This window comes from Vicugna pacos, unplaced genomic scaffold, assembly GCF_048564905.1.
Source record: "Vicugna pacos unplaced genomic scaffold, VicPac4 scaffold_21, whole genome shotgun sequence".
NCBI classification, from domain to species: domain Eukaryota; kingdom Metazoa; phylum Chordata; class Mammalia; order Artiodactyla; family Camelidae; genus Vicugna; species Vicugna pacos.
This window is the reverse complement of record NW_027328742.1, coordinates 1,282,972-1,296,530: the sequence shown is the minus strand read 5'-3', so window position 1 is coordinate 1,296,530 and position 13,559 is coordinate 1,282,972.

Sequence of the window (13,559 nt, the reverse complement as noted above, 5' to 3'; positions counted from 1 at the left end):
AACCGGCACCCCAGAGCTTCTAAGGATCATGTATCTCCCAGAATCCCTGCTTTCTCGTTTGTCTTGGCTTCTGAGGATTTCCCCTCACTTTCTTGACAATTAGTTGTGCAGCTTGAAAAATGAAGAAGGAAGGTTTTATTTCTTAATCAGCATTTTAAGCAACTTGTGTAATGAAGGTTTTCACGAGTTTCTAGAAACCTCCATTGCCAAGACAGAAAACACACTAGACATTTTCTAAATTTAGCTCTCATGTGCATTTTTAATTTGGTTTTGTTTTCTTAACTGTTAACAGATATTTTTTCATGAAAAAAAAATAAGGCCCCAAATAGGATAGAACATTGAAGGGGCAAACAAAATTATAGGGCAAAGACAGAAAAATGATAAGTACTCTACAAAGTTAATAGAATACATACTCTATGGATCAGATCAGCAATTCTCAGTAACAGCTAATTGAAACATGACCATGACGTAAAATATCTCTCCTGTCAGGACATGGCCAACAGAAAATAGAATTAAAACAACAAACAAATATCCTATGTCTGGGCAGGTATAGAAGTCTACTAGCTAAATGTGTCTTCTTCTGGAAAAGAGGGAGACTCACCAGCTCTTTTCAGTGGAGCCTGTGCCCAGGGAAGAACGGTGAAGGGAGCTCTGTAAGTACCTAATTAGCAAAGTGAGTGATGAATAAAGAGATGTGAGCTTTGATGACAGATGTGATACTACTATTGATTTGTCCTGTAAAGTATGTCTTCACGTCCAGTGATCAATACTTCGGCGTCCTCAGGGGTTGAGATTATAGGAAAATGCACAGCCCGGGCCCAGACCTCCTCTGTGAGCTCGTGACACTGCACTTAGATGTCTCAAGGGCACCTCCAACTCCAACTGCAAAGAGCTGACCTCACGGTGCTCCTCCCATAGCCATCCTGCCCAGGGCCCCTGGTCAGAGGGTAAGGTCTCCCTGCATCTCCCAACTCAGGCCCATCACTCACAGATGTGAATGGACCCCTCTTTCAGGGCCCAGATATCCTCAGTCACCGAGTCCCACCACCCTCACCTGACCTACCAGGTACTCACTGACACTCACTCAGCACTGACTCTGTGCTGGAGACCACGCTGCACACTGTGCACACGTTATCTCACTGGATCTCCACAGCAGTCCTGGTAGGTCGGTACATCACTGCTTCAATTGATTAGATAAATTGTTTCACTTCCTTGAGTGCATCATCCTAAGTGACACGGCTACTGAGCCACAAACCTGGGACTGAAAACCACTTGAAAACTGAACACTGCTACACCTCGCAGCCACCCTACTCTGACTCATCACATCACCTCCTGCCAAGCCTTCTAAATGTTTCCAAGCATTCTATAAGACAAAAGTGAACTACGAGGAAACCCCACTCCCCTACTTAAAATCTGTCAATGACGGTCCACTGCCCTTAGGTGGAAGTCCCACCAGGCCTGAGCACAGCCGAATGACCCGGCATCTGCGTTCCCTGTGCGGCCGCGCTGCCTCACCCACCACATAGCTCTACACGTGCCGTGTCCAGGACAGGGATGCTGAATCCGTACAACCCGGGGCTTGTCTCACTCGAACAATCACTACCTTCTTCAGTGATCATCTTCTTCATTGCTGACTCTCAGAAAAATCTTTTCTCAGGATGAATCAATATCTTTTTCCTTACAATTTCCCGCCATTGATAATGAGCTCCCTCCAAAAGAGAGAAGACCTAATGCTCAGTCTCCTTATCTGTAAAGTGAGAAAATCAAGGAAATATGTGAGATTTTAAGAGAAATAATATTCATGTGAGGCTGAGGGACAATTCCATCATACAGTAAGCAGTCAATATGTGCTTACTTAATATTAATAAGAATATATTGCATTCCAGCAACCTTCAATCAATGTTGAATGACTTTGTCCAATAGACTACTGACAAACAGTTTGACGAATCCCTTTGAGCAGATCAGCACAAGCATACTGGGAGAGGTAGGCATGGACTCCATTTACAGCTACAGCCACCCAGCACTACGGGGCGGGGGCACTTTGCTCAAACTCTTACATGTTGCTTGAGCATTTAGTTCTCGTTATAGAATAAAGACAGGTGTTCTTTAGTCAAAGCTCCTGAAACATAAATCTTCAAAGATTGATGCAAATTAGGTTTCAAGTGCAACACTCTCACTAGAAATTATTTTAAAATGATAGTCTTAACTCCTCTGAACATCAAAAGGGCATGTTCTTAATGTATCTGTCTAAATACACTGAAAGGGTTGTTTAAAAGAAATTAAGAAGAAGCCATCCTGAATAAGCTCTAAGTATCATCTGAACAAAGTCCCACCCAATGATCTCATTTCTCACTTCCACATAGGGGTTCAGGCAGCTTAACTTGGGTCTTGGTTTCTTATAACACGGGGCAGGGAATAGTTGTGGATAGATTTATTTAGCAAATATAAACCTAGGGCATTTGCTGTGAAGGAATTCTAGAAATAAGAAGATTGATATATAGTCCCACCCATAAGAAACTCAGCCTTTCCATTTACAAGAGCATTAAAAATAAAATGAGATATACATTTAATAAAAATTTACAAGATTTGTACATTGAAAATTTGAAGTATCACCAAAATAAATTTTAAAAGATCTACTTATATTGAAGGCATCCCATTTTCATGGAAATATAGACAATATTATTAAAAATGTTAAGACTCCCCAAAGTGATCTACTTATTCAGTGGAATCCCTATCAAAATTCCAGCTGATTTCTTTGCAAAAATTGACAAACTGATCCCAAAATACATATGGAGGTGCAAGGGGCCCAGGACAGTCAAAACAACCTTGGAAAAGAAGAGCAAAGTTGGAGGACTCACTTTAAAGTGTACTAAAAAGCTATAGTACACAAGTCAGTATGGTGCTGGCATAAGTTTGGATAAATAAATCTATGAGACACAATAAAAACCCAGGGGGAAAAAACTAACATTTACAGACAGTTTTCCACAATGTTGCCAACAACACTCCATTGAAAGAATAGTCTATTCAACAAATGGTGCAGGGACAGCTGGGTATCTGCAGGCAAAAAGATCAATCTGGAATCTGGACAGCCATATTTTATATAACAAATAAAAATTAATTCAAAATACATGACAGACAGAAACATAAAAACTAAACCTATAATCTTTCTAAAAGAAGACAGAGTACAAATTTTTGTGATCTTACCATAGGCTTTGGTTTCCTAGTTACAGTATGAAGAGCACAAGTGAAAGAAGGAAAAAGCAGATAAACTGGACTTCATCAAAATTAAAACCCTTTTCTTACAAAGGAAATCATCAAGAAAGTGAAATGACAGGGGAAATGGGTATCTCAAGTGATAGAGTGTGTGCTTAGCAAGAAAAATAAAATAAATCAATACATCTAACTACCTCCCCTGTAAAGAAATTGTTTTAATGTTTAAAAAATCTATAGTGAAAGGACAATGTGCAGAATAGAAGAAAAATTTTGTAAAGCATGTATCTAATAATTGAGTAGTACCCAGGATATATAACAAATGCTTAGAACTGAACAAAACAAAAACATAGACCCAATTTTTAAATTTACCATGAATTTAAATAGATATAAAAATGGCCAATAAGCATTTGAAAAGATGCTCAGCATCACTAGCCAAATCAAAATCAAAATAAGATCTCATTTTACACCCACTTGGATGGTTATAATCAAATCATGGACAATAACAAGTGTCAGTCAGGAGGCAGAGAAACCTCATTTGCGGCCAGAGGAAAGGGACAATGGTGCAGCTTCTTTGGAGAAGTCTGGTATTTCCTCAAAAGCTTAGAGTTATATGGCTCAGCAGTTCCACTCCTATATACAGAGTCATCCCTCAGTATCCTCAGGGGGTTGGTTTAAGGAATCCCGCACCCTGGATACCATAATCCAAGGATGTTCGAGTCCCTTTACAATCAGACATCTAGATCCATGTAGTGGAAACTATAGATGTGGCAGGCCAACTGTACAGCCAAAGAATGAAAACATATTCTCACAAAAACTTTCACATAAATACTCATAGCAGTATCATTCAGAGTAGCCAAAAGTTACTAACAATATCCATCCATCAATGAACGGATAAACAAAATTACCAAGAATAGTTCAACAAACTTTTGGTCATTGAATCTTTGACAAAGGAGGTGAGAACATACAATGGAGTAAAGACAGCCTCTTCAGCAAATGGTGTAGGGAAAACTGGACAGCTGCATCTTAATCATTGAAGTTGGACTACTCCCTCACAACATACACAAAAATGAATTCAAAATGTGTTAAAGACTTAAACATGTAGACAAGACACTATAAACCTCTTAGAAGCAACCATAGGCAAAACATCTGACATATATCTCAGCAAAGTTTTCCTAGAGCAGTCTACTCAAGCAATAGAAATACAAGCAAAAATATACAAGTGGGATCTAATTAAACTTACAAGCTTTTGCACAGCTAAGGAAACAGTAAGCAAAACTAAAAGACAACCAACCTATGGAATAGGAGAAAATATTTGCAATAAATGAAACTGACAAGGGCTTAATTTCCAGAATATGTAAACAGCTTTTACACTTAATAAGAAAGAAAAACAAACAATTCAATTCAAAAATGGGCAGAAGTCCTAAAGAAACATTTCTCCAAATAAGACATACAAATGGCCAATAGGCACATGAAAAAATGCTCAATATCATTATCAGAGAAATGCAAATCAAAACTGCAATCAAGTATCAACTCTCACCAGTCAGAATAGCCATCATTCAGACGTTCACAGACAATAAATACTGGAGAGGCTGTGGAGAATTGGGAACCCTCCTACACTGTGGTGGGAATGCAGTTTGGTGGAGCCATTGTGGAAAACTGTATAGAGGTTCCTCTAAAGACAAAAAATTGAACTCCCATATGACCCAGCAATCCCACTCCTGGGCATATATACAAAAGGATCCATAATTCAAAATGACGCACCCCAATGTTCACAGCAGCACTATTTACAATAGGAAGACATGGAAACAACCTAAATGTCCAGTGACAGATGACTGGATAAAGAGGTTGTAGTGTTTTGTCCAACAGACTACTATTCAGCCATAAAATAAGAATAAAATAATGCCATTTGCAGCAACATGAATGGACCTGTAGAATGTCATTCTAAGTGAAGTATGCCAGAAAGAGAAAAGAAAATACCATATGAGATTGCTCACATGTGGAATCAAAAAAAAAAAAAAAAAACAAAGAAACAAAAAGATAAACTTATCTACAGAACAGAAACAGACTCAGGGACATAGAAACCAAACTATGGTTACCAGAGGGGAGAGGGTGTGGGAAGGAATAAATTGGGAGTTCAAGATTTGCAGATACTGAGTATGTAAAGAATAAACAGCAAGTTTATACTCTATAGCACAGGAGAATATATGTAATATCTTATAGTAACTTATGTTTAAAAAGAGTATGTAATTGAATACAGGTATGTTCCTATTTAACTGAAATATTGTGCTCTACACTAGAAAGTGACACAACATTATAAACTGACTAGACTTCAATGAAAATATTTTTAAATAGACAAAAAAAGAAAAAAAAGAAAAAGTATATTATCAAGCAAAAAGAATAACGTACTGATTCAGGCTACAATATGGATGAAAGTTGAGACATTATGCAAAAATAAGCCAGACAAAAAAGGCCAAATAGTGCCCTTTAAGGTGAACTGTATCTAAGCGTTTATTGTACTACTCCTGTACATTTTCCGGAGGTTTGAAATCTATCAGTATCAAAATAAATTGTATTATTCATTAAAAACATAAAACACTTTCTCACAGGAGTGCTTTAATTATTAAATGCAGAAATGCATGTTAAGCTCTTGGAACAAAACTTTGCACGTCCACACACAATCACTGCTGTCACTGCCACTCAAAGGGTGGTGCCAGCACTGATGAGAGCTGCCTCCACTCGCTCCCCTGCAGACAGGAGTGAGGGCCTGAGCTCTGACAGGCAGGTGAGCATGAACCTGGGTCAGACACAGCCACGTCCCAGAATCTGCGTTACCCAAATTTCTTACACAAACTGCAACATGAAATGTAAACACGCTAGAGGGATGTATCATACAACACAGGGAATACAGCCAGTGTTTTACAGTAACAATAATTGGAGCATCTATTGTACACGTGAAACTTATATCATATTTTAAATCAGCTATATCTTTAGAAAAAATTAAAAAATAATTTTAAAATGTTATCACTTTAATATTCAATTCGGTTTTTAAGTAACTACAAAACAGCTTAGAATGTATAAAACCATTTAAGTGTGCTGTTTGTTTACATATTTATTTACATTCAGCCTCTTGCTAGAAAAGAATTTAAACAATTTTTTTAAACACAGCTTAACAAACATAACAACAAAACGGCAAAACTGAGAGAGAAGAGAAAATGGAGATTCAATACTTAAAAGAAACCATGGGAAGATAAATTCATAAAAATGGATTCCATGAAGTCAGGGCAAGTGTTAAAGGCCGACTAGAAATTCAGCTGTAAGATTCTTGGCAGCTAAAGCAAAAAGAAAATGATGATGGGGCGCGTGGTAGAGCGTGTGCTTAGCGTGCACGGGGTCCTGGGTTTAAGCCCCAGGGCCACCACTAACAGATAAATACACCTAATTACCTACCCCACCAAAAGAGCCCCAAAGAAAAGATAAAGAGAAATTTTGTCCCCAAAAAACCCTGATATTAAGTTTGGATTAAATACTTAAAAAAAGAAAAAAAGAAAAATAGAAAAGATAAGTGACACTGTGAAGGAAAAGCCCAGCTGGGCTAACAAGCTAAGTCACATATCCAAGTGTGATAAGTGTCGGTTTACTGATCTAAGTTTTCCTGGGATACCTGGTAAACCTAAAGTTTAGAGTCAGTTTACTGGGCTAACAAGCTAACTCGTAAATCCAAGGTCAACAATTGTCAGTAACGTGATCTGTTCCAAATTGATAAACTTCAGTGTACTGATTCCTTGCTTTTTGTTGTTTGAGCCTTATTGGCTAATAGCCCCATACTTGTAATTAAGCCTATAAAACCTCATGTGCAGGTCTTTGTGGTGCTCAGAGCTCCAGGAGAAGAAGCCCCTCTGAGCCCGCGGCGCAATAAATCTCAGTACTCACACCCTCTGAGTGGTGCTTGTTTCTTGGCTGGCCTTTTGTTTCCCTAACAACACAAGCAATAATGCCCGTGAGATAAATCTGCCATGGCTGCTGTCAAGTCCCCATGTCTCACGTGGGAAAATCTGAAACATCCTTCTCACCATTCAGAGTCATCCTCAGCCCACCCCACACCTCCCGCTGATAAATGCAGGAGCACAGGCAGGGCCCGGCCTTTGCTGTCTCTGGGTCATCACAGTGAGACAGAATGGAAGGGGGCAGAGCACAGCCATTCTAGGAAGGCCACAGCAATTAACAACAAAATGGTGAAGGATTCAACCCCCAATAGGCCTTGAGGCTCAGGATGAACAGATTTAACTTCTAGCAGATCTTGAGATTCATTAAACACCCATTGTAATAGTAACATGGTGAATAACATGCCCCAGGCACCATGGCAGTCCCAAGGCTAGCCACAAAATCTCACAGTGTGGGAAATGGCCAACTCCCTGGGAATCCCAGCCCCTTGCCCTAAGGCTAGTCCTTCTACTTATTAGCATCTGAAACCACCAAGCCCAAGAAAATGAGCAACACAGCACCACCTAGCGGTCACCACTCTCTCTCCCTCTTCGGAGAAGGCCCACACTCTATGGAGTGTGTACACACTTTTAATGTGAGCGTCAAACCCCCACACCTCGTGACGTTTCTCTTGCCTTTCAATGTATCTCTCTGAATAAATCTACCTTTACTCAACACTGGCTTCCTGTTGAATTCTTTACTGCACGAAGCCAAGGAACAAAATCTGGTTGGGCACATCCCAGGGCCTCAACCAAAACATGGGACACAGCCCTTCTCATGCCCCCCGGTTTTTTTTTCTTGTGTCAACAGGACTGGGTTGTGAAGGGAACTCTGAGGCCCCAGCTAAGGGACAGAAGCAACCTCCAGGGCTCCAATTGGCGGGTAGCCTCTCCCCCAGCAAGGGCGTTGGGTTCTGCCCGGTTCTCCGTGTTTCTCTGTTTTGCTGACTTCCCAGCCAGACAGCGTACTCCTAAGCCTGTCCCCACAAAACCCTTCTCTCCAAAATAGAAGCACATCAAGTCACAATCCTCTTGTTCAACCAGGAAATGTTCAGCCCACTTTTTCCCTCCCCAGTAAATACCCAACTGTCCTCCCTCCCATCCCACCACTTCTTTCTTTGTGAGAACTCTGCACTCTCCACACACCATCCTGAACGCAGGTGCCTTGCTGTCTGGGACTGAGATGTTTCTTTCTCACACAGCTTGCGTCCTTTCACTTTCCCCTTGTTACCTTAAAAAAGCCTTTCCTGAGTCACCCACCCTTCTGATTCTGAACTTCACAAAGTGCTGAGGTTGCAGTCACTATGTGCATACCTCCCAGGGTTTGGCTAGGTTCCCTTCGCAACATCTTCATTAAGGAGCTGCAACAAGAAGTTTAAAGAGGCTATTCTTACTTCTTAGCGGAGGAGTCTGCAAAAAACTTAAATGGCTTTGAAGAGAGAGTTAACCAGGGACAGAGAGGTCGCAGGTCCTAGTCAAAACTGTCATGAGGCAAAATGTTCTTCATAGACTCAGAGTGGCTTCTGAACGCAGAGTCGGCTGGGAGGAGGTGACAAGCAGTAAGTGGCGTAAGTGACACAGATTACGCTGCTCCCCCAGCTGGGGAAGAATTGGTATTTTTCTAGTTTTCCAAACAATGACTTACTACCTTTTTCTCTTATTGTTACATACCATTTCCTACAAATTAAGCATATTAATATCAGTTATTTGAGCCACTTGGGAGAAGCTACATGATGCCATTCACAGGGCTGGGGCAGGATAGCCACACCAGTCTAGGTTGAAAGACCAGTGGGGGTATTTCCAATGTATTCACAGGCATGCAGCAAACTCCCCAGCTTCAATGACCTCATCTCAAAGTGGGGCCAATAAAACTACCAAGCAAAGTGCGTGATAATTATGGCCGACACCTGTTTACTAGGTAAGTGCCAGTGACAGCTGCCGCTTAATGGGGAATGAGTACGACCAATGAGGCCCTGTCTACCTGGCCACACGCACCCTGCCTTCCTGCCTTGTTGCAGCAGCAGAGATTGTTTAGCTGAGATGAACGCCCCCAGAGCAGCCCCGACGAGAAAGCTCTCAGCTCTGCATGGCGAGACGTGTCCTTTCCTTCTCAGAGCTGATCACAGTTTGCAGTCGTCTGTTTTTATGTTTTTCTCTTTTCTAACTGCCTCTGCTCCGGAGTTTTTGCTCAAGCAGCGCAGGGCCAGGTGTGACTTGCGGCCTGCCGGATATTCTGGGCTGGGAAACAGCCGACCCCACATCTGCCTCTGGTGCTGAACGGAGAGGGCAGAAACCCCAGGGGCCCATGCTGAACCGAGACACCTGCATCCAAAATTCTGGTCTGACTTTGGGCAAATTACACAGTCTTTTTAACCTTGAGATTCCTCATCTGTCCATGAAAATAACTGCCCATGGCACACAGAGTTACAAAGATTAAAAGAAATCACCAAATTCCCAACCTATTCAAAGGGCTACCAGTGCATTCTCAACCGACACATGCTGCCTTTACGGCTCTGACACACGCTAAGCAGGGTGGCCCCACACAGTGAACACTGGTAAGTCCCAGTGTGTTAAGTGCTTCATGTGTGCTATAATACTCTTTAGAACTTACAACAATCCCAGGAAGAAACGAATATTATCATGCCCGTTTCACAGATTCTCCAACAGGTTAAGAGAGTTTACATTCTAGTCCAAGGCCCTATGGTGAAGAAATAGTGATTTTAACCGGAATCTGGGCCCAGGCCTTGGCTCCAACTCTCTCCCATCCACCTGACCACTTTTCCTATGAATTCCACCTATCCAATACACAAGTTTGCAGCCGGCCATCTTTTAAATACAATGTGTGCCAACGTATGTCATTGTTGGTTAATTACCATAATCTGTTCTCAGAAACCACTACAGTAGAGAAAGGTGGACTTAAGGAATTCTAACTTGCGTTCTCCTGTAATGTGCAGAAACCCTTCCCTACACCACCAAATCCAAATGTATGCTTCCTCCATGTTTATGTTTTCACATGGCTTATTAATTAGAAGGTACCTGCAGTAATTCCATCTCGGTTGCTTTCCAAGGTTGCAGATTATCCATAATCAGCCTGTAAACGAAAATACTACAATGTGAATGAAAATGCTGCAACCATGTGGGTAAACAAAGAATACTGAAACCAAGTCATTAAAGGCTGCCGCCACCACCCAGCTAGGACAGGCCTGCAGCCCTTCCTATGCAGCAACTCACCATGGTGCCTTCTGAGCAGACTCAGAATAAGAAAGGACAGGCTACTGGCCCTAGATAGCTAGGTGCTTGTCTGAAAAATGGATTCATTGAGTCTAAATATTTGCTTCCTCCCGTATATACAAAAGCAGTACATTCTTGAACTTGAGATACCTGGCTTTCTTTAGATAACAAGCAATCTTTTATTGTTCCAGCAACCTGGTCTTTGTTGTAAAGCTCCTATATAACCTCACTCTTCCTCAACCACTTGGGAGCAGTCCCTCAGAGAGATCTGAGAGGCTGTCATCCCGGCTCGAGTCCTCCCGCCAAATAAAACATAACTCTTAACTTTTAGGCTGCACATGTATTTCAGTCAACAGTTTTGGATACCATGAAGGGACCCACGGCAGACTTCTCTCCACCTCAACTCTCCAAGTAACCGGAGCCTTGGTACCAGCAGTGGCCCTTTGTGCCCAACGGCCTCCTCGGGGAGTCCAGATGAATTTGGGTGAGTCTCTCCTGTTTCTCGGATCTCATATATTGGTTGATGATCCTGAGTTTTTATCTGGCAGTGTATCCAGGTACGTGGCCCTCCAGTTGAAAGGAACTGGGGTGAATTACCAACCCAATGGAGACATACTGGGTGGGGCCTGGTTGAATGATAACGGGAAATACCCACCTTGAGGAGACGTCCGAAGTGTGTCCAGTGGAAACATATGAGGAAAATACTCACCCAGTGGAGACGTCCCGAGTGGGTCCAAGTTGAAAGACACTCGGTTCAGGACTGAGTGGTTAGGTATGAGGCTGGTCTAATGTTTTCCTCAATTTGGTTACCTCCATTTAATTTTTCAGTATAGAAGTAAAATTCTTATGAGGAACCTTTCAACACCAAAAATGGGACCCTCCTCCTGGCTGGTAACAGATTTCTCGGGTGACAGAGAATCTTCCAGGAGTGGTAGAAGGAAAGACTTAATGCCACAGAGTTGTCCCTGTGGGAAATCTTACTAGCAAATTTATTCTGAGAACCCGACCTTACAATGGGGAAAAGAACTTTCCAAAAAAATAAAAAACAGAAAAAAAAGAATAAGAAATGACACATTGCCAGCCTCCAACTCTTACCCCAGACAGGTTTATGTACATACAAAATTTACAACATTAATTGCTAATAAGAAAAAAAAAACTCACTCTGAAAGTAACTAAACAAGCCTGATAAAAACATTTTTTGGAATTCTGAACTTATAATAACAAAATCCCCTTTATGGGGAACTTGGATTTCTCTTCCTGTGTCCTTGAAATATAAATGTTTTATCTTTCTCTGGGTGTTTTAAGTGTGTGTATGTATGTGTATATATGTGTACTTTATTTTTAAAGGAAACCTTGGACTCTGCCATACAAAAGGTTCAAGTATTTTGTACATATGGTGGCCACGCAAATAAATTGGATTCTAAGCAATTCTTTGATTGTACAAATTTTCAGAGATTTTGCCATCTTAAACTATGCTTCATCAGCCTGGACCACAAAGGCCTTTAGCTTTTGGACAGTAAGCCTTTGAATTTTATTTAGGCAACACCCCCACTCTCATGTGGAAGAGCCTCTTCAACTTATTGGTTTAATATCACTATATATGTATATATAAAAATTGATGGCCATACGATGGATCCTTTCATTTGGAAAAACCTTTAAATTGGTGAAAGTTTAAAGAGATCTCATTATAAACAGCTGTTTTATTGGTACCTATTAAAATCAAGTTTAAAGGTAGAAAAATATATCTAATGTTTAACCTAAGAAATTAGTTAAAAAATAAAACTGGTTTGAAAAGCTACATTTGTATTTTTCCTTTCATATAAATGGTTCTAGAGATGCTAATAAAAACTTAGAATAATTAATGTTAATTAGTTCGAATAACTGGAAAAAGGATTGTAAAAATGTGAAAAAAAAAGATAAGTGGCTTATCCCAAATGGATAAATATTTTGATATTGTTATTTTAAATGAGACAAATAAAATGGACATTTTTGGATTTAGATACAAGGTTTTGATACTACACTATGTAAAGTTAAAATAAAAGGGCCAAAGAGATCACCTACACACCCCAATGTTAAAGTTCAAATAAGCCCGTTTTATTTACCACAGTTTAAAATATATGTATATATAGACTGAAATACTTGATCAATAATTGGGACAACAGACCAATTAATCAAGTTAAAAACTGAGAAGGGCCTAAGCTCTATGTCTAAAACTTGGGCGTCCTAGAGACTTCTATAAAATTATATACAATTCACAAAAAAAGAAAAAAAGGCTTCTGGCACTCCTTCTAGAAATAAATATTGATTAAACCTAATAAATATAAAAATTAAAGGTATAAGATTTAATAAAATTGAGATAAAAGTTTGTGAAATTGGTATATTTAAATGGTCTTTATACAATCCTTTTGCTTATATTGTGGGATAGATATGTTTCAGTGGAAAAACGCTTCCCCTTCTTGATATTATAAGGCTGGGCACTTATCTGTCCCTCTGAAAATATTAATTGAACTAATTAAAGGAAACCAATATTGACACATGAGCCGTCCAATATAACGTAAACATAAAAACTAATATTGAGTGGCTAATAAAAAAATATAATTAGAGTTTTACCCTGAGATTAACTTATAACACAAGGAAAAGAGACCTTACTAAATGCCTTATGCAAGCTTTGGAATACACGATAAAGTAAACCTTAAAGTTTTATAACATGGAATTCTTTGTTTACAGCTCTTCTCACTGACACAAAAATGCCAATTAAGGAGATAAAATTGGGTCTGGGTGACAGAGCAGTTCTCTGGGGACCTGGAATAGAGTGTCTTTGTCTTGCAGATCAGAAATATAAATACAAAAAACAGTGACCTAGGACTGAGCCTAATTACTTCAATGAAATAGAACTTAAGGCCAAGAAATTTTTGGCAGTTGAGAACTCAGAACTCTGACGTGTCCTTCAGACTTTGTGAAGAAATCTTAACTCTGCTTCATAAATAGTAAGCCTTAGTGATTTGAGCAAGCAAATTCAGCTTACTCCAACTATTATTATACCTATCTTATAAGTAAGTTTTAAAGTGAAGCTATGAGATCTCTAGCTTTTGTCTGATTATTAGCCTGCGTACACATTATAGGTGTGAGATATTT